The sequence below is a fragment of the Falco punctatus genome, assembly GCF_963210335.1.
Source record: "Falco punctatus genome assembly, chromosome: 2".
NCBI lineage: Eukaryota > Metazoa > Chordata > Aves > Falconiformes > Falconidae > Falco > Falco punctatus.
Window position 1 is genome coordinate 120,601,309 of NC_137581.1, and position 20,737 is coordinate 120,622,045.

At 46.9% G+C, this 20,737-nt stretch overlaps 1 long non-coding RNA gene across 12 annotated transcripts in view; it reads right to left on the reverse strand.

The window, feature by feature from the left end:
- The window catches only part of LOC308059105, a 90,495-nt gene that overhangs the window by 58,784 nt on the left and 10,974 nt on the right, over positions 1 to 20,737 (reverse strand). For 9 of the 12 annotated variants that reach the window (XR_013926120.1, XR_013926121.1, XR_013926122.1 and 6 more), the window contains one exon: positions 1 to 18,936. This exon is cut by the window's left edge. This is a non-coding gene — a long non-coding RNA (uncharacterized lncRNA). The remainder of the gene's footprint in view (positions 18,937 to 20,737) is intronic. The other 3 variants (XR_013926124.1, XR_013926125.1, XR_013926126.1) reach the window with 3 other exon arrangements.

A 20,737-nucleotide genomic window follows, 5' to 3' on the forward strand; every position in this document is an offset into this window, starting at 1 on the left:
ATTGAAATGGGTCTGTAATTACATAGAATTTCAGCATCTCCTCCTTTATGAAAAGAACTAACTGCTGATGACTCCCACATTTCTGGCACCTTACTCTGCAAAACAAAAGATTAGAAATATGTACCAGATGTACAGAAAAAGGGCCTGCAGCAACATTTCAAAAGTGATGCATACGTTTCTGCCCGTCTCTCCTTCTTATTAGTAGCATTCCAAGCATCGTATCTCATTAACCAAGTGAGCCTGGGTGTCAGTGAAACCTCCCTGAGTCAAGAGAAGGGACAGAGCACTACTAATGAAGTCATTGGGTGTCCAAATCCTCCCTGTCACTGTCAAGGGAAACACTGGGGGATTTTTGGTGACTTTGATAAACCAGCATGCTGGCAGAACGCATACTGGTGTGGCCTGATGCCACTTTCTTAACTCAGATGACCTGCCTTCATGGGTCCAATGAATTCCAGGTAAGGACTGCAGGAAATTCAGCATTTTTCTCTAACCTGTCAGGTTTCTTTGAATTCTGATTTGATGCATTTTCTAATGATTTTCCAGGAACATTTCATATTAAACAAGTTCCAGGGCTGTCAGCTGAAAAGCATACCAGTCCTAAAGGAAAGACTGCAGGGAGCTGAGGAGTGCCTTAGTAGCCTGACTCAGCCTTGGATTCCTCTTGCTGCTGTTTCAGATTTCATTTTTAAATTAGAGCCACCCAAGTTTATCCACTGCATCCAAATTCTAGGAGAGCCAAATCTCTAAGAGAGTCAAGTCTCTCTGATCTCAGAGCAAACCAGCGCATCTCGCAATTGGCACGTGCTGGATCTGCACCCTGCCACCATCAATGTCCCTGGTACTAGCCTGGGGGCACCGCTCCCCCAAACCCACCCTATGTGATGAACAAGGCTGTTTTGGAACTCAGTGACCTGGCCTATGGCACAAGAAATTTCTCCATTTCCCAAATGACTTTGCCTGCAGGGACTTGCTTGTTGTGTGTCAGGAAATTACAGAGAAAACCTAGACCACGGAGAAAATGGCAAGGAACCAAAAACTGAAGTCAACACATAAAAGCACGCCAAAACTCTCACCAGTAAGGTTTTTATAGCTGCATTTTAAAACATTGCTGGCAGTTTGTTATTTTTTATTAAAAAGGCCGTGATTAGCACTATACTGTCAGTGCTCCTGGTGGTGAGAAGTGAACCCAGAACAGCAGCTCCCGAGGACCTCAGGGGATGCCACAGTGCCTGCAAGTCCACCACATTCTTTGAAGGACAACTACAAGCCAAACTATCAGTAACTGTCCTGAATAATTAATGTTAATATTGAAGTAGCCAACAAGGGTGCTTAGCAGAAAAGAGCAATTGTCCTGCACCAAAGTAAGACCTCAGGAAGCAAAAAATTTACTTCTTGTTTTCTTATTCAGGGAATTACAGGGTTTTTGCTTCATGACTGCCTCTGTATGCATGTTTCTGGTAATTATGTATAGATGTTTGCATATAAAACTTGTTGCAGAGATAAAGGATGAGTTGCACACTTTCCACACAAGTGAGCCCAAGTTCCCTCCCCTAGGACAGGTTTCCTGCGCGGACCTGAACACGGCATGCAGGGTGCCCCTGTGCTGCAGCCAGAAACACTGGCAAACTGGAATCAGCTTTAATCCAGTAGAGCTGCGTGGAAACAGACACCAGGGAAGCCCCAGGCTCAGTGGGACGGCGTTGCATGGGCTGTGCTGCCGGCAGTGCGGCACCCAGCAGCCGGAGCCGGGTCACGCCACTGCTCCTCCCCTGGTTCTCACCCAGCATCCAGAGCCGAGGATGCTCCCAAGGCAGAAGGGGGTCTGACTGGAAATGCAGAGCTTTGTGGGTTTCCGTTGAACCCCGACAGCACCACACAAAATTCATTTCCTCTGCAGGCTGAGCTCTCTGGTGAAAGCCTCTGGAGTGTGCTGTGGTTTGTACCCCCACCCGCGTCAAGCTGTCTTCTCTGTGTCACGGCACCTCAGCCCCCCCCTTGCAGAGGGAATCCCCACCGGGACACCCTCCCTCTACCTCTGCCTGGGGCCAGACCCCATGGGCGTGCAGAGACTGAGTCGTGCAAGCCCAGCCGGGTGGGGAGCGTACGCCTAACGCCACGCTTACGGCAGCTGGCTCCGGCCCTGGAAACAGCCTGCCCACGCTCTGAAGAGAGGGGAAAGATCCCAGGAAGACCCCTTGCCTGACTGGGGCTGCTCCAGGGAAAGTCAGCCCAAATGTCTGTTTGCAAAGTGCTGCGCTGGAACGGGAAAGGACAGGGAGCAAAGTGCGGCGGTATCCCTCACGCTTCCCTTGGAGCCAGCTCAGGCCCAGCCAGGCTTATTACCTCTGGCTCCAGACTGCTGCCCGCCGACTGTCCGGGGTGACTCTGCCCAGCGGTTCACAGGAATTTGGGGAATCTTCTTTGCTCTGGCACAGTATGACACAAACAGAGCCGCCAGCTGGGGTGCAGCCACGGCCAGCTTAGATGTCTTTCATCCTAAGGACAGACAAGCCTGCTGAAGAAGCGTTCAGATGCTACACTGGCACACGGCCCTTGAAAACACAGCGCTCCGCAGGTGCAAGCACCCCTCCGGCAGCTGCCAGCTGCGGGAGGCAGGACACTAACTAAGCGTGTTATCTGATCCAGTTAAATGCTATCTTTCCAATTACAACTGGCTGGTTGTATACCTTCTTAAAATATCATCATGCAACATCTAAAAGACATGCAATTATATTTGACTTTGTTGTTGAGGGTTTTTTTCCTCTCAGGTGAAGAAAATTGTCATAATCTCTGGAGTGAAAACAGTGATACGTCAGCTCAACCAACTCATAACCTTAATTCACCTCAAAAAAAAAAAATCCCTTGATCAAATTTACTGAAAAATAATAAAAATTAAAAATCACATGCTCTGGAATAAAATCTAGGTGAATTTTCAAGATATAAGCAGATTCACAATCCACCCAATCCATCATGCCTAGATCTAACACGAGTCACTCACAAGCATCAACGAGACTTCACGCCCTGTTTAATTCCCTTGTGCAAAACCTGGTATTTATTCCTGTCCTCAAAGCTTCTAGGTGATATGGTAACATTAATTTGTCCCAAGTCAGAGAAAATTTGGTCAATAATATGCTAAGCATCAGTTTCTGTCTCTGACAAAACAACACATGAATCCAAGATCCCAGGGCTCACAAAACGCACTGGGTGCCAAGGCAATGAATCAGCTCCAACCACTCGCTATAGCTTGAGGAACATGCTCAGTTTTAGTCCAAGAGTCATGACTTTGACACAGGGAAAAAAAAAATGCTGTCAACAGCAGTAGGAGAAGAAACAATATGTTATTACACAAAACAATACATCCTGACTTTGTCATGGGACTGACTGCAGCAGCGAAGCGAAGCTGGGTGGATGTGGGCTGCAGCCCAGTGCTGCTCAGCCCGCTGGCCTCCAGCACACACGTCTGGCTGCCAGGGCCACCCAGGGCCAGCGGAATAGCATCGATCCATTTCAGAGGCATTGGCTCAGTCCCGAAGTTTCTCAGCGCTGATGCTGGAGGCCCACTGAATCAGAGCATGCCAGAGAAGCGTCTGGCATACACCAAGAAAGAAAATACATGTGGTCCAAAACTAAATTATAGGCTGAGAGATTAATTTTCAAGAATGGATTTTTAAAGAAGATCTATCTAGTCTTAGATATATATGTGTATATCAGGCACAGAACACCGCTATAAACACCCCCCAAGCCTGCTGCCAATACCTTAGGATGAAGGACTGCTATGATGTATGGTTTGTTTTCCTCTTCTAAAGAGCCAGAGGACTGGTGTTTCTCAGCCTGCCTCTCTCCAGTCCTTAAAATAACACATATACAAAAGAGAAGACCGAATGAAGTGCTTCACAGAGCCTTGTTTCCAGCTATAATCTAAATGAGTTTTGCACATGAGCAGAATCATTTACTGCTTACTTAACTTTGCAAGTGCTTTGGAAGACCTCTTGTAACACTGACTTTGTTTTTCTGTGCTTGACTGCTGCTTTGCCTTAGGCAGTTTCCCTCTGCACAGTCACAAAAAGGGACGTGAATTTCTGGGGTTCACGGCCGCTGAGCGAGGGTTGCCAACACGGCCCTGCGGGGCAGACTGTGCCTGCACAGCCCCCGCAGCCCCCGCAGCCCCCGCAGCCCCCGCCACGCCGGCAGCGCCAGCCGGGGCTCCCCCAACGCAGCTCGCGCACAGGGTGCTGCCGCCAGGTCCCGAAGTGGTTTCATCGCTGCCCACAGCAGCCTCAGCCCGGCAGAGAGCATCGCCCCCCCACCCCACCCGCAGTGCCCACCACCAACGCTGGCTCAGGGATCCTCGCCTTTTTCTTCTGTGTGGGCTGGACTCTGAGACATCGCACCCGCGCCTGTGGCACCCGAGGGCTGCGTGCTTGGAAATTACACTCCTGGTCACCATGGTGAAACGTGTGGTCCCGTTTCTTATGAATAAAGCCCTTCCCAAACGCCTTCTAATGTGAGTGCCCATAAGCAGAAACTTATTCTTTTATTCTTTTCTCTCCCTGGTCTCAGCTCTGATGCATCAGAGCCACATGGGAAAAAAACCAAACAACAATATTATTCACAGGGTCATGAGGTGTAAAACTGCAGTCAGTGCAAGGAGGTCAGTCTGTGCAAAGCATTCACACAGTCTTGGCTAAAACAGCCCTTTTTTGTCTGAGCACGTTCATCCTCAGGAGCCTAGATTTTTCTGAACACCTTTGTGTTCATTACAACTCTCAAATTTAGGCTTTGCTCTTGACTTGCAATGTCTATTCACCGGTCAAACACTCAGCTCTAACAGCTTCTCCACCAATCCCCCACAGACACTCCGTGTTTCCCTTTTAATTCTCCTTCATTTATCCAATTATCATTCTGTTAATTAAACACCAAAAATGCCTTTACTTTTCTTCAGAAAAACACATCCCTGCTTAACCCTTGATTTATACATGTACCTCTGCAGGCTGTTGCAGTGAGATTAGAGTTTGCACATGGGTTTTGTTCTTGGCTTGCAGATGGTATTCCGAGGAAATGCTGCGGTATAACATCAGACTTGCTGTCCACCACTTGCACTGGTTTCGCCTAGCATAGCCCGACTGCTGAGATAATTAATAGTCTTTAGCAGCCGTGATACCCTGGCTGCGAACTTCAAAGGCAGCAGTAGTTTTATATTCTTTCTGTGACCTGAAATAGCAGACAGTTATTACAACATTACATGATTTGGAAGCGGGGGGCTGTCCAGGAAGCATTAATTGAAGTTGGCTAGAGGGGCTCCGCCAAATCTACCTTGAGTCAAGCTTTGTATGGGGAAGGGATTATATGATTTTTCTAATTTCCTCTCCATTTCCATCTGCACTCTGTTGAATTCAAATTATTGTATTCTCCAGCTGACGTTACAATACATTACTGTGCATCCATCCCAGAACTGAGCAGCTTCCAGCTGAGGGCTCTGCCTTCCACCGAGCTGACACAGCTCCGTCCGAGGCACTGGCAGGGTTTGTGCCTGGTATTTCAAGTCCCTCCACAGGTCTTTAACCCCCCTGCGAAATACCTCAACCTATTTACCTCCTGTTTGCCTGCCTCTTCACTTGTAAGCCACATACTAAAAGAATACAAACCAGGTGTTGTATAATAACATGAGGCGCAGCAGTTACAGCACCTCTCTGTGGCTTCACAGCTGCGGGTATGAGTTTCTGCTCTGCCCTGGTGCAGGACTTGCTGCTGCTCTGTGCAGATGCAGGTGGCTTTCCCCCATCGGAGGCCAGCTGTCAAGACAGGGCTGTGGGACGGCGCTGGGGGGGGAGGCTGTGTCCCATGGCCCCAGCTGTGTGTACCAGGTTACCGCTGCAGGACCGGAGCCTGCTATCCTCCTGCGCTCCTCAGAAGCTACCACCAGGTTAGCAACCTCAGTGCTTACTGCACCACTAGCTACAGAAGCCTGGTGCATCTGGAGGCAACCACTCCATTGCAGCAATGAGGTGTTGAAGGGTCTTCTATAGGTCAGCACGATATGGCACTGTGTGTGTGTAAATAAACACTGCTGAACCGAAAAAGGAGGAAAACATTACATGGCCTTCCCCAAAACCAAAGACATAATTTCACCCTTTCTATCAGGATGTGTGATGTAAACTTGAAAACAGCATGAACCCCAGGTCACAAGAAGCAAAAGCTATTCTCATTTTACAGACCCCCCTTCCTATAACTACAAAACAACTCAGAATTCAGGTCCTTATTTTCTCCTTGCTCCTTGGTGCAGGCTGCACTACCTCCACACGCTCACTGCCTTTGCTTGGCTTTTGGTGAGCTGTTTCTTGGCAATGCCCCTGCCAAGAGCACAAACAATAATGCACCCAGCCTGCGGGTCGGGAGGTTGAACAACTTGCTCAAAGACGCACACAGTGTGTTCATAGTAGAGAAGGGCAGGGAGTGTAGGTACCTAGGCAGCTAGACTTGGTAGCCCCATCCATTGACTTGACCATTGAATTCATCTTCCTCTTAACAGGAGCTGAAGCGACCGAAGCCCCGAGCACGGCCATGCCTGCCGGGAGGGAGCTCAGAGCGCACAGACATGCTACCCTGAGCCTCCCCGAAGCCCTGCAGGTGGCAGGAACCCTACAGCAGAATTCTCAGGCAGAACACTGTCTCATTTGCAGAGATGGCTGCATATACCTCTGGGGTGTCTGAACCGAGTTAAGATTACCGGCCCTTCTTGTCCATTATTAGACGGGAACAAAATCCATTTGATTTTTCACCAAGGACTGACAATGCCAAGATATTACAAAAGAGATTTCACAGCAGTGTTTCTTCCAAGGCTATGCACAATATACTAGCTTGATTAACCCACTTTCGAGTCCCTGCCCCAGTCAGGCGCAGGGTGCTGATAAACCTACAAGAACAAGAAGAAAACAAGCCATGGGACTGCCACTCCATCCTTCGGCTCCCTGTGAGGCAGGGCAGCAGCATGGCTGTGCTGAGCTCTGGGCAACACAGTGCGGGCTTCCTCCATTCCAAGATTCTGAGGATGAGTAGGGAAAAGTCCCTTTTTTAAAAAAACAAAACAAAACAAAACAAACAAAAAAAACCCCACCCACAACACAACAAAAAACCAAAACACCACCAAAACACAAGAACGTGGCTAAGGAGGTACATGGTTAACTAATAGTGCTACTGTATAGAGCTCCCTACACACACATCTGATGAAGCTACTGGAGACCAGAAAAGGCTGCTGCTGGCAAGAAGCTCTCAGTGCGGGTAAAGAAGGCTTAACACAAAATCACGTCTATATAAATGCATTAGTTGACTCTCCAATTTTATTCAGCAGACACAAAGACTGCTGCACTTGCACAGCTGCCCCGTACCTATTCTTCTGATCTATGTACGTTTGTACCTCAAACAGGGGAATTTATCTGAAGCTTACAGTTAGCTAGTCACCAGTTTATAAAGTTTTTCACCCTAATAAAGAAAAGGAATAGCACCACATAACTCAGGTGACCAGGTGGAAAAAAAAAAAACAACAGACACAGTGTTTGATTTATAGCAAATCCAACAGCTGCAGGTTTTTAGACAAATGATTCCCAGCACAATTACAAATAATGAATGAAGGCACAAATACCACAATTTGTGAAGCACTTTGAAGGGGGGGGGGGGGGGGGAAGATAAATTCATTAAAAATAGTGCAGCCAGCCTTAAATTTAAAATGTAAACATCCATGTTGTCACCAAAGCAGAATAATTTCTTTTTCTTACACCTTTCATAACACTCAGCCCTCAGGTTTTGCTTACCATTTAACATATTCCACACAGGTTTCTTCATCTGGAAGACAGTTGCTACTTGTGTTGCCAGTGCATTTGAGATAATCCAGAAGGTGCTTTTCTCTGAGACATTAAAAAAAAAAGAAAAAACAGCAACATCATTACTTCATCTATTTACTGTGAAACCCAAAGGAAATATTTCAAATGTATCATTTATTGAAGCAAAAATGGAAAAAAAAAAAAAAAAGCACATTATGCTTTGGAAATATATTTTCAGCTCTTTTCTCAGATGGATTCATCAAAGACATATCAAGGGGCTTTGGGAGGAGTTATAGGACTTTTTGTTTTTATACTATTAGAAGTCAATTTTCTCTCTGTTTACAATTGATTTAATGTAGCCTTTAGAATTTTTGATGCACAATTTTAGCTCCTTGGAGAAAGCATGGCCATTTAAATAATCTAAATAGGACTAATATGTTTCTTTAGTTTTAGCTGCTATTTTATTGTTCATAAGAATTCAAATACAATGTGCAAAAATATTTTCTCTGTCTTTGTGGCACTGGATGTTATCTGTAATTCAGATGGCAAAGACAGCTAGAGTAATGCCCAACAGCAGCCTAGCATCCATGGTCAGCATCAGACATTTCAGCTGAAGAATCCACATAGTAAGCCCCAGAAAAAAAGAAGTTTCCTCCTGACCTCCAAATCAGAGGCTAGCTGTGGAATCAGGAACCCTCCTCTGCTCTGTGTTTCTCTCAGTTGCTCACAGCTGACATTGTGAATGGCTGCACTGCCGGCACCCCAGCCTTTGGAAGGCCTGCCGAAGTTCACATTGCCTGGCAATGAGTCCCGCTCCACTGGCCAGCGCCGATGCTACCTGCTGAGTCACCAAGGACAGGTACCAAACCCAACCACCTCTCCATCTCACAGACTGTCCTCCTGGCTCTGCCCGACAAAAGGGGCTCACTGGCTAGGAGCTGAAGGTTTCACTCCAACAGGTGTTAAAGGTGTGACACAGAGGTACTGGCTGGTATTATTTCAGGTGAAAGTACTCTGAAAGAGTGGTAAAATCATTAAGATTTCAGTGCACGTGTCCTTTTCTCCCTAGCAGAGGAATCCAGATACTTCAAGCTCTTTAAGAAAAGAGACAGCAAAGGGTGAGTGACAAAAGCCTGAGCAAAGGGTCAGCAGCAGGTCCCTGGGAATGATTACCGCTTTGAAATCCAGGCAGCAGGGGATGCAAGGTGTCAAAGGCTGTGCAATCACCTTTGCTCAGCATCTAACCACCAATGGGTCCCATCAGTGGAGAACCTGGAGGAACCAGGAGAGGTCACCAAGCTGGAACTGCAAAGTGAATTGCGCTGCTCTACACAGAAGGAAAAAAAAAAAATTCCCAAAAAACGCAGCCTACAGAAACTGCTGGTAAAGGAGACGGGAAAAATGAAGAAAAAAAACAAAGAATTAGTAAAACACCTAGGAGGAGGGTAAAAAAATAAAAATGGTAACAAAGAAGATCCAAACACTTTTTCCAAGTCTGCAGGAACCTCACTGACTTTAGAGACTGGCTTCTCACAGAAGCTGTTTCCTCTGATGCTAGAGTCACAGGGGTAGGTAGGAAGGGATAAGGCCACAGGTCACCGTTTGCCCCTGAAAAAGAAGAGAATAGCACAGAAAATGTCAGTTCCAAAATATGCAAGTGTCTTTCAAAGAAGTGGGAAGGACAGATGGGAGACACCTCAGTAAAACACAGGGTGCGCTCAGCAAGGGGTGGGCAGGGCTTCGTGCGCGTGAGGAGCCCTGCCTCACTGGAAGCATTGCCTTTGGAGTTCAAGCACCTGATTGACAAGAGCACTGCAAAAAGCATCGCCCCTGCCAGCCCTTCACCATCTGCCCAAGACACAGAGGGAGAGGGGAAAGCGTGCCCGCACTCCGGCAACCTTGCTGCAAGCTGCAGCCCACCTCACACCTGGGCTCCACGCTTTCATCGGTTTAAAGCACCGTGTTGCCCTATTCACCGGTGATATGGAGGCATCCTTTCTGCCCTGTCTACCGCTACCTGCACAGTGCCACCCAGCAAAGCTCTGTACTGGGCAGATGTGGGGGTGCACACCGTTCAGTATCACCGTTGGGTCCACCAGAGCACTGTGTCTTCCTGGGTTTCCCAGAGCAGATTTCATAGACAGCAGATGTGCTGGTATAATGCCATCCCATGGTGAAGGCGGGGAGAAGAGAGTGAGGACTCTCCAGGGACGTGGCCACATCCCTACCATATGGCTCGGGAAGTCCCCGCACTGGGATGGACAGGGGTCATGGGGAAGAGAGGCTACAGGTCCCTTCCCTGCCCTACACCTCTCACGCTTTGCTTTTCTTCATGAGGAATAGGCAGACAGCAGTAATTGAAAACATGCATAAAAATAATTGTTTTCCCAGTAGATTGGCATACCTGTGGTCAGGGGTGATTTTTGAAATTAATATATGCACATGTGTATGAGTCTGTGCACTCCAGTCTTGTAGGAACTGAGGATCACACTTCCAGAATCAAAATGGAAAAATGCGACTCCATTTAAGGACAGTCACGGGTTTTGCTCTACATTCCTAGATAAACCCAGGTAACTGCAAGGCGTCTTCACTCCCATTGTTAAAGGCTGTATTTGTCATGATCTGTGGCAAGTTCAGAAAGACATCCCCATACAAGATGGATACTTACAGCTGGATTGCCTTTACATTACCAAGTTTCAGCAAACGCGCTGATGTGTAAAGGCACCCAGTAGCTGACTGGTTGTCAACGTACTGTTTAGGCAGAGCTGCTGTTTCCTCCCAGTTACTGGTTGCACATTTGTTTCATAGGGTTTTCACTGCTTGTATGACCGCTAAAACTATATATTCAGGGTAATGAGCTTTCTACTGGTTTTGAAACGCTATTTAAATGCTGATTTCAGAAGTACTGTTTGTAACCTCTGTTAGGTCGGCAGAGAAAGCACAATTTCCAAGAGGTTTATATCAGTGGAAATCTATGGAGCTTTGTTGAAGCGCTGCATGCAGAGCAAAAATTTGCCACCCATTTGACTAGGTAACCACAAACCACTGCCCTAGCTAAAAAGTAACCTGCACCACAATAAACTGACAGACACACAAATGTATCTTGGTTAAATGCGAATCCTAAGTCCATTTAAGGTTCTTTTTTTCTTGTTTCCCATCATTGCCCTTTGGAGAAAATTTTCCACAGCCAGTTTGTATTCAACCCAGCTCAAGAGTACTTCTGCAAATGGTGTTTGCTACTCAGTAAGCCTGCTCCTGCATGGTGGTGGGGGAAATGGACGATTCTTTGCTTCTGGTTTTCTAAAAAGCCAAGGTCCATAGCCAGGTCTGTGGCTGGGTTGCGGGATGACATCATGTAAGTCATTCCATCTCTCTCTGCTTCAGATTCTCACCAGCTTAGAAACCAGATGACAAAAACACTTGAAAATTCCTGTAATTGAATTCAAAATAATTGAAAATCCTTGAAACAGCTGGGTCTTATTTCTGTAAGAAGAAACATAGCCCTGTGTATATGCAAGGTGAAGCGCTGCAGGTCCTACCCCGGCTCTGACACTGCCTTCCTCCATGGTGCACATCACCGCTCCACCTTCATCTCCTGCTCTGGGGTGGCACTCGCTGTGTGCTTGGTGTTTAGGCCTGAGGCATCTCCTACCAGGATATTGTGCCAAATCCTGCTGACTACCGTGTAAGAAAGGCTCAGAGTCACAGAAAGGTTGAGGTCAGAAGGGACTTCTGGAGGTCATCTGGTCTACCCGCCCTGCTCAAGCAGGGCCACCTACAGCTGGTGGCCCAGGTCCATGGCCAGATGGCTTTTCAGTACCTCCAGGGAAGGAGACTGCACCACCTCTCTGGGCAACCTGTGCCAGGGCTCGGTCACCCTCACAGGAAAAAGTGTTTCCTGATGTTCGGAGGGAACCTCCTATGCTTTGCTTTGTGCCCATCCCCTCTGGTCCTGTGACGGGACACCATGAAAAGACCCTGGCTCTGTTCTCTTTGCTCCCTCCCTTCAGGCATTTGTACACATTGATGAGATCCCCTGAGCCTTCTCTTCTCCAGGCTGAACAGTCCCGGCTCGCTCAGCCTTTCCTCGCAGGAGAGGTGTTCCAGCACCTTCATTATTTTTGTGGCCCTTTGCTGGACTTTCTCCAGTGCCTCCATCTCTCTCTTGTGCTGGGGAGCCTGGAGCTGGATGAACATCTATGAATAACTGAGAAAAAACCATAATAATCATAAAAGATGAAATAACTTTATTTTGAGTTAGAGACTTCAGGATTCTACTGGTTAGTTTACCAAGGAGAAAGTTCAGGGTGAAGCTAGATCAGCATTTTCAGGGACCATGACAGGAAACACAACATTACTGAAGTGCTTGCCAATTTGTCAGACAAAAGCGTAACAAGACCAAATGACCCAGTTTGAAAGGGGACAGAAGAGAAATGAGGAGCAGTGCCATTATTTTGTTTAGTTTAACAATGCCAGCAATTAGCTGCTGGAAAATTTACAAAGTGTTCTGGTTGATTCACTGTAGCTGGTGATTATATCAAGATCTGATTTTTTGTCTTCTTTGAAGTCTTGTTCCAGTTTATATAAAAAGTCCTAGGGCCTGTGTCATGCAGTAAGTCAGACGAAGTGATCACAACACTCCCTTCTGGCTCCATCATCTATTCTTTTATATGAGATGACCTGCGCTGTTCTGATGATTAGGCAATTAACATTTCAAAATACCTAAAATTCAGCAGTGCTGAATGCCTTGAGTTAGTCTGTGCCTGAATCTCAGAACAAAACTCTAAACACAAAACCATCACTGTACCTGTCTCTAAAACAAAGCAGAAACAAGACAAAGAAGAATTTGGCAGCTTAAATGACAGCTTGGTGTATCCAGCCTATCTCACTTGTGTGCTAATCAGCAGCAGTACACGTATGCCGAACACAGGCTGATAAATCTCCATACTGCTGACCATGATCAAGCCTGGCAAGCAGGTTTGATTATAAGAAACCGAAGAGTCTCTAAAGGAAAAGTCTTATGGGGTTCTTTATCTTAGCACAACTGCTTAGAGTGAAGAGGTTTGCATTTATTCTGGAGAGGATTCCTTTAAAAAACATTCTTTGAATATAGCTAGGAGCTGGAATAAATTGACTAGCAGAGGTCAAGTTGCTGCAGCTACAATGTGTTTGGCTTCTAGAGACAGTCTACCAGACACACCAAGCAAGAGCAACTTTTCTGAAATAGCCTTGATAATAGGTTTCTGAGGGAGACGTCCTCTTGAAAGCAAAGTGTTCTGATGCCATTTACCAAGGTACGCCACAGAAGGACAGGAAGGCGTTAGAAAAGAAAACACAGCATATGTTAATCATCTGCAATTCAATCACTTTTCTGTACAGCTAGGAAATGAATCATTTTGTGTAATGTTAAGCACAAGGCTGTGACTCTTTGTAGACAGTCCTTGAACTGAAACAATAAAGAAAGCAGCGTGCTGTTTATCGTTCTATTACAGCCCTTGTGAGAGCCAAAATAAGGTTTAGGAAAGTTCATGTCTAATTCTCAGACCTGGCTGCTATCAAGAGATCGAGGACCCTGAAGAATTTCCCTACTGGTGAGTCACCTTTAGTACCTTAGTGTTATTTACCAGATCAGACTGACTGTCCAGCCCAGACCCAGAGCCCCAGCGCCGTGGGAAGGTTTGGATGGCACACAACTGTGGATGGAGACCTGCTCATCACGAGTATGCCGCCTAAGCTGATACCAAAATAAGCAGTTTCAGAGAGAACATGGATTTATTTTGCAAACATGGGGTATAACGTTCCGAAAGCCCGTGTATAAAGTCTGTGCCTTTCCCACTGCAGTGTGACAGAAGGAAGTGGGAGCCAAACGTCTGCTCCTGCTTGCAGCCCATCTCCTCACACTCACAGCTGATACAGATACACGCTGCTGTGGCTGCTCAGGAACCGTGGCCTCTGGAGATTTCAAAGTGAGTCAGGATACTTTGGAAACCCGTGAACAGATTTTTTGTTTGTTTGTTTACTTTGGTGCATCTCACCATTCACCATGGGCAGTGGCACTGGTACGAATGAGCAGTGCCAAGGACAGCTCTCACCTCGCTTAGAAATGGCTCCTCCACAGCTCCACACCCAGCAGCACAGGCCAGCAGTGAGCTCATTCCCCCCTCAGCCACTCGCCGAAGCCCCTGCTCTTCATTTCTTCAGCAAAAACACAGATCCATACTGAAGATTACTTGGGCCCTAAATACATCAAGGTAAGATGTGCAGTGCCTCAGCAGGACCAGCTCATCCCCAACTCAGCCAAGGCTGCAGCTGAATCCCGATGATGACAGGCATCATTTTAGCTCATTTACTACAGCTGAATGACTTTTAAAATTACATAACAGGGTGAGAAAAGATCCTGGAACTAAAATTTAAACTGTGTTTGTTTATAAGCCGAGGAAATGGCAGAATTACTTACTGTGTTCCAAAAGCCCTGCTAATCAGCACACAGACAGCTATGTCTGAGTCCTTTCACCTCACACACATCATCAACTCTTCTCTCTCTTGCTCTTGGCATCACTTGTTTTGCCTGCTGCGTTATACCTGCTGGAAGTTTTTAAAAGGAAAGATTGAAAAAAGTTGAAATCGGAGGAAAAAGTTTCCCTGATATAACATGTTCAGTCAATAGAAGAAAGTCAGGCAGTGAGTGAAGCTCACGTGCACATACCTCCTAAAAATGTAAACAGAATAGGCTCTTAGTATGGCAGAAATTAGTGAGTCTGCATATGAATGCAGTTTTGGGAGCAGCCCAGCGTGGGTGCACACACACACACCAGCTGAAGAGTATCAGCTGTGCCTGCCTGCGCTCCCAGAGTGGGGCTGCCCCGCGGTGCACCGGCACCATGCGGGTGCCCCAGCACAGCATCCCTCCCAGCAGGGCATCCCTCCCAGGAGGGAACCTGCGTGTGCTGGAGAACCCCCACTTCCATGCAAACGGGAGGAATGCCCTGACAGGGGGAAGGATACAGTAGTAGGGACATATGGGCAAAGTACGCCAGGTAGGCAGGAGCACATCATCAGAGCAGGAGCTGCGGGGTGGCAGCTCAGCAGAGCATGGGCTGGGGCTCACGCCGCTCACAAGCAGGGCATGAGTCCATGATGCCTGGCTGGCACGAGAAAGGTGCACATGATACAAAGGTATATAAGCACAGTGACATAGTTTTTCTCTTTTCAGCTTATGCCAGACTCCTGCACGCGCTGCTGTGCACCACTGGCCTGAAGGCAAACGCAGAGCAAGTGGGCACAGCACAGGGGAGCACCACGAGTGGTCGAGAAAACGTCCCCCCGACGGCAGGCTGCCGGCTCGGTCAGCTGGGGCTGCTTCCCCAGCAGAGGAGAACCCATGGCGGCAGGAGGGGTGGGTGACATCAGACTTCACGTTCATGAAGGCAGCAAAGAGAAAGGGAACAGTCTGTTCTCTGTGTCCGCAGTAGATCAGACAACAGGAAATGGATTTAAATCATGGAAGGAAAATAGCTAGATAAGCAATTGGAAAACTCCGAGAGGAAGTTTTTAAGACAAACACCCCTGAAGTATGTCCCATCCTGGGGCTGGCTACAGTATATTTCAGCAATTGCAACAGTCAGAAAGCACAGACAACATAAAACGCACATACATACACACAGCATATACAAATAGATATAGGTGTATGACAGGTGTGTAAAGCGTCAACAGCTGTCTGAAAAAGGCACTTAGCCTAAAATCTCAATTGCAGCATTATTTCTGTGAGGGCCAAAGGTCAACTTTACAAGGTACAAAGGTCATTCAGCTGAATGTGGCTCATTTTCAGGGGGAATGCCACGCAAAACTCTTCTCACTTAAAATCTCACACCCTCTCTCCCTCTGATTTTCCTTTTCCCCTCTAATAGGTTTTGCCTATGAACACTGAAAGTGTAGAGACAGTACCTAATATAACCTGAGGTGCATACGCTGCTACTAGATCCAGGTAGATGAGGGTGTCAGTACATTTGCAGAAAGCTTGTCACACGTTAGGGAACAGAGGTGTCACACCAGGCCCTTCACTCCGTTTCTGTGTGGAACGCTGGCTCACATCCAGTTCAGACAGAGTAGCTGAAAGTCATTTCTCTCTGATGTTGTTTAAAAGCCTAAATGCAATGAAATACTAGTCCGAGTCCATTTCACAGTGAGCAAAAAGTGTCAAAAAGCTGCCATCAGAGCTGGATCTAATTGGCAGCCCCATCAGGGGAGTGAGGAGGCGGAGGGGCAGCCGCAGTACCCTGCCCTGCGGTACTTGTCACAAAACTTCCTGCAGCAGTGGCTCCAGCTGCTGGGGCACGGGACTGCGTTTGCTCCCCCCCTCCAGTATGGTTAGCCAGAGGTTAACCAGACATTTCACCGAGACGTTCTGCCTCTTTCTCCCCCCTTGGCTTTTGCTGCCAACGAAGTGTGGCCACTGTATGAAAAATCACACCATGGATCTATATTCTCAACTGATTGTATGCAACTTCAAATGCCTGACCCCATGCCAGACTCACGGCCGTGCTGGCCTCAAGCCTGCCATGGCTGCATTTCAACATATTTATCTTTTTCACTATATACAGAGGCATACGACTCAATTGAGCACAGAGTTACAGGGTCAAAGAGCATCAATTCTGCAGCTGAAGCCTTGCCTCCCAAGTCGCTCCCTATTTGCAGTGAAACGAGCACAAAATCAAACCCAAAGCCCTGGAAGACTGGCTTGATAACATAACCATAAAATCAGATTATTCTAGCCCAACCAGGCTAGCTCAAGAGCTTTGTGTGAATTTTTGGCATACATAACCCTGGAGAATTCAGGTCAGGCTAGCCCAAAGGCACAGCCCCGTGGCCCAGCTGCCAGCCCGGGGAGGGGGCTTTGGGCAGCTGCTGCGCCGCAGAGTGCCACTGGGAAGGTGGGCACATCCCGCCGGGCGCCAGCAGGTAAGCATCTCACTGTTCTCTCTTTCTTTCCAGGCTTTGCTTTGCAGAATTACCCATTCCAGGCTTTTCAGATTACAAATCTGTTTAAAAAAAAAAGTGCTCGGATACAAGACTGACAAGGGAGGATGATTAGGTACCACCAGCAGCTAGAGAAGGCATTACTTTATTTCCAGTGGTTATTTACAGCTCTCCATTACTGTAACTGCCCGGTATATCTGTGCTAAAACAAGTAGTGCTCTTTCTCTTCAAGAGCTTACAGGAAGAAACAGCTTATTTGACAGCATCCATCATTAGAAGGTTTCTGGAGCCTTCCCAGTAGTAGTAACAAAAAAATTACAACAGGCTCATTTTCTTCACTAATTTTCCACCCAAGGCATTCAGAAGTATTCTTCTGCTGGTCTGCACCGCTGAGTTTATTTCCTCATCCCCCTTTCCTCTTCCCTCTCTTCCCTGTCCCCTTCACTTATTTGTATTTCCTCACCTCCTTTATATTTTTTTCCTCTTTTTCTCCTCCTGCTCTGTAATCCATTGTGATCTGCAGGGAAACTAAGTCAAAGCAGTAAATTTTATGTTTCAACCTGAGCACAAGATTTGCCGCTCTCAGCTCCTCTGAAAATGAGTTTGAAAAGTTCCGTCTTGCTGCCCAAACTGTCCTGTGCATGAGAAGAAGTTTAAAGCAGAACAGCAGCACGAGGTGGCCAAGAGCAAACATCAGAGGCAGCTCCTGGGCTCCGACGCGGGCTCACCCACCACCCCGAGCGGGGAGAGGACACCGCGTTTGGTATAGACAAAGTTTATGTGTAGCGTTTGGCCAAATAAAACCCCCAGACCTTCCACACTGTCAAACATACCCTTTGACACATCCTTTCCCTGCGAAAAGCCACACCGCACTGACGGGGCCACTCTGGCAAGGGAAAGGGTGGCAAGCCTGGCCAAGAACGTGCTCGGGGAGGTTTGCCCAGGAAGGGTCTGGGCGGCCACTGCAGACACCCATCTCCTTAAAGGAGATGTCAAACCTCCCGTCAAAGAGGGGAAACAGCGGTGGGCCACTTCATAGGCAAGCCCAGGCCAAAAGCAGGAGGGTGGCTGGACAGGGACAAGACCAGACAGATAGCTCAGGAACAGAAATGAATCCTCAAATCCCGCTCGGACAGTTGTGGGTCAACCCATTTTAGTAAGTACTCTTCGTACAGATAATTAACAAACTACACAAAAGTCAAACACAGGCTTTCTGTAAATTCTGTTACTAACCTATGCAATGCCATCAATACTCTGCACTGTACATTAAGTTCTGCACAAAAAGGGGGAAATAATATAGGCTGCCCTCAGATTCCTCCCTGATTCCCCCTCGGTTTTCTGTAGTACACTATTAGGAAATAATGTCCCTTTTTGCCATGTAAAGGAATTCTTATTTTGCTTTTCTAGTTCTTTGGCATTACTGTAGACAGGACAACTTTGCAGACAGCAATGACTGCTGATGTGCAATACAGCAGCTGGTTCCAAAAATCTGATTTCTCTGTTTACATCCCTGACTTTAAAGTCCCGCAGCAACTGAAAAAAACAATACAATAGCCAACTAAGTTGCCGTACTGAAATCTTCCACATAATCCTATTTATACAGAAGAGCTTCTCTTACAGCATTTTTCAAAGTTCCTTCCCAGCTTCTAATATTTCAATAAAATACCTTTATTATCATGGAGCGTGATGGGAATTAGACCTGGAACTTCCCTAACTGCAGGTTAGCAGGGTGCAATAAATATGCCAGTAAGAACTTTTACAGCTCAGCTCTTTTTTACTATTCCTTTCCCTTTCAAAATGTTTCGGTTAATTTCAAGTCTTGCACCTGCTTTGATTACCCATTTTACTGATTCTATTTTCTTCACCCCAGCCAGAGTGGAGGCCTGCTTTGCTTTACGCTCCTCCTCAGCGACATTGCTTCCATCAAGAATGCTTTAAGAGGTGAGCACTTTCCTTGGCAGCAAAGCAGCAAACCATGACATGTCTCACACCGAAAGCTGCCTCAAAAATAAATAAATAAAAGAACTCACCTCATATTTTATCCAACATCTTCTGAGTCTCATCAGAGGAAATTAAAAAAGAAATTGGCTTCTTAAGAGGGTAGATCAGACACCGTAAGGAACAGCTGCAATTTGTGTTTCTGAGAAATGAAAATTGAAAAGCAGACTAAAGTGGATATTGGGTGATTTATAAACCACCTTTCTCCGTTCTTTCTGAGTACATTTGGTAGATCATTGATAGAACTGTCTTTAACATATGATTTTCAAAATGAAATTAAACAGGCAACTCCCTACCCTGCTGCTTTCCCGCCTCATGCAGCACCCAAGGGTGTTCGGAGGACCCCGCAGCACCTGTTTGCACAGTGACAGCCGCGGGCCCTGCAAACGTGCTCTGCAAACCTTGCAGCCCCGCTGCGGTGCAACGGCTGCAGCTATTAGTGCTGCTTGTGCCAAACGCCTGAGAGCCTTCACGAGCTTGTCCGAACGCACAAGGCTCGTTCATGAGCAAAAATATTAAATGTTACTCCTTGACATTTTGTTGTTTTAGTAATCTAACCCCTTGGAAACTATATCAAGATCTATAAAGCCATTCAGCTCTTAATCGTAGCAGATATGAATCACTGTGTCAGTTAGCACTAGGTGCATAAATCGCTGGCAATGTGGATTTATGGCACCGGGATGTAATTCACCAGTATCAGCTTTTAAATTTGATTAGAAATATGGGATTTGAGAAGAACAGACCTGCATTGCTGGTTGCAATTTGAGTTGTGACCTTAATGAAAAAGTCGGGGACCGGGACTCACAATCTGCCAATGTGCTTAAGTAACAGTTTCATGTTCACCCTGCCCACATTAATTGCTTCTCTAATCTGTGAACGCTGACACACATGCACAGCTCTGCACACTAATAGGGAGGATGGCAGCCGAGGCTCTATCAAGTTTCATTATATCCTGCATGCTTAATTGTCTTCATCACTGGAAACCATCATTTTACCTAACAGTTTAAATACAGCAGAAACGCCATAGTCACATTTAAGTATCAGAGACTTGTATAAGCAAACAGAAATGGTTTTAAGAGGAACAAATGTATCATAGCCGCACGGATCTGGTTGCCTGGTGCAGGTAGAAGGTTTTTCTACTCATCCTCTGTGTCTGTAGCCAAAGCAGGGTCAGAATCTGTGATAAAAAGTTTTTTGATTCATTCAGCTTAGCCTGGTGACAACAGCACACTGGGTCAAGTGCGCTGTAGCTGACTGTAATTGCAGATATTAATGAAGCTTTGAAAGGGATTCAAAAATTACTCTAAATGCCCACGCTGGCCAGAAACTCATTTTGTTCTCATATAAACATGCCAGATCATCCAAAAAATAATTCAGCTACTAGGGTCAAGACGCACAGATAACACTCGAGCTCTTTTATAGTTTATACCCATGCCAGGCTTCTCTCTCCTTGGCTCATTATCTTGTTCCCCCCGCCTCATTTGACAGGGGACCCTACTGAATATCAGAGCACAGCACCCACACGCTGATGCTGCCACGCTCGCTGTTACAACACTCGGTGTGCAGAAGCACGCTACAGCTAGTGGTGCTGGGGGGGCAATAACCGCTCCCCATTGAAGCCCTTGAAACTGAGGCATTTGGTCCCAGCCTTGGAGACACACCAGCCTTGGATACCCTCCCCTCACAACAACCCTCCTGAGTGGTTGGGTTTTGCCTGTTGGAGATCTACAGGGTGTTAAAGCAGAGGAGCCTTTGCCTCCCCCCAAGCACCCCTCCACTCTGCTGCTGCCCGTGGCCATGCTCTGATCACTGGCCTCGGTGACCCCGTGGCTCCCAACCTTCTGCCCAAGTCCCCTTTCAAGATGCTGCATTTCTGGATGAAAGAGGTAAACCCAGCACTCACAGACCATCCCAACAGCAGGTGCTGAGGGGTCTGGGCTGAA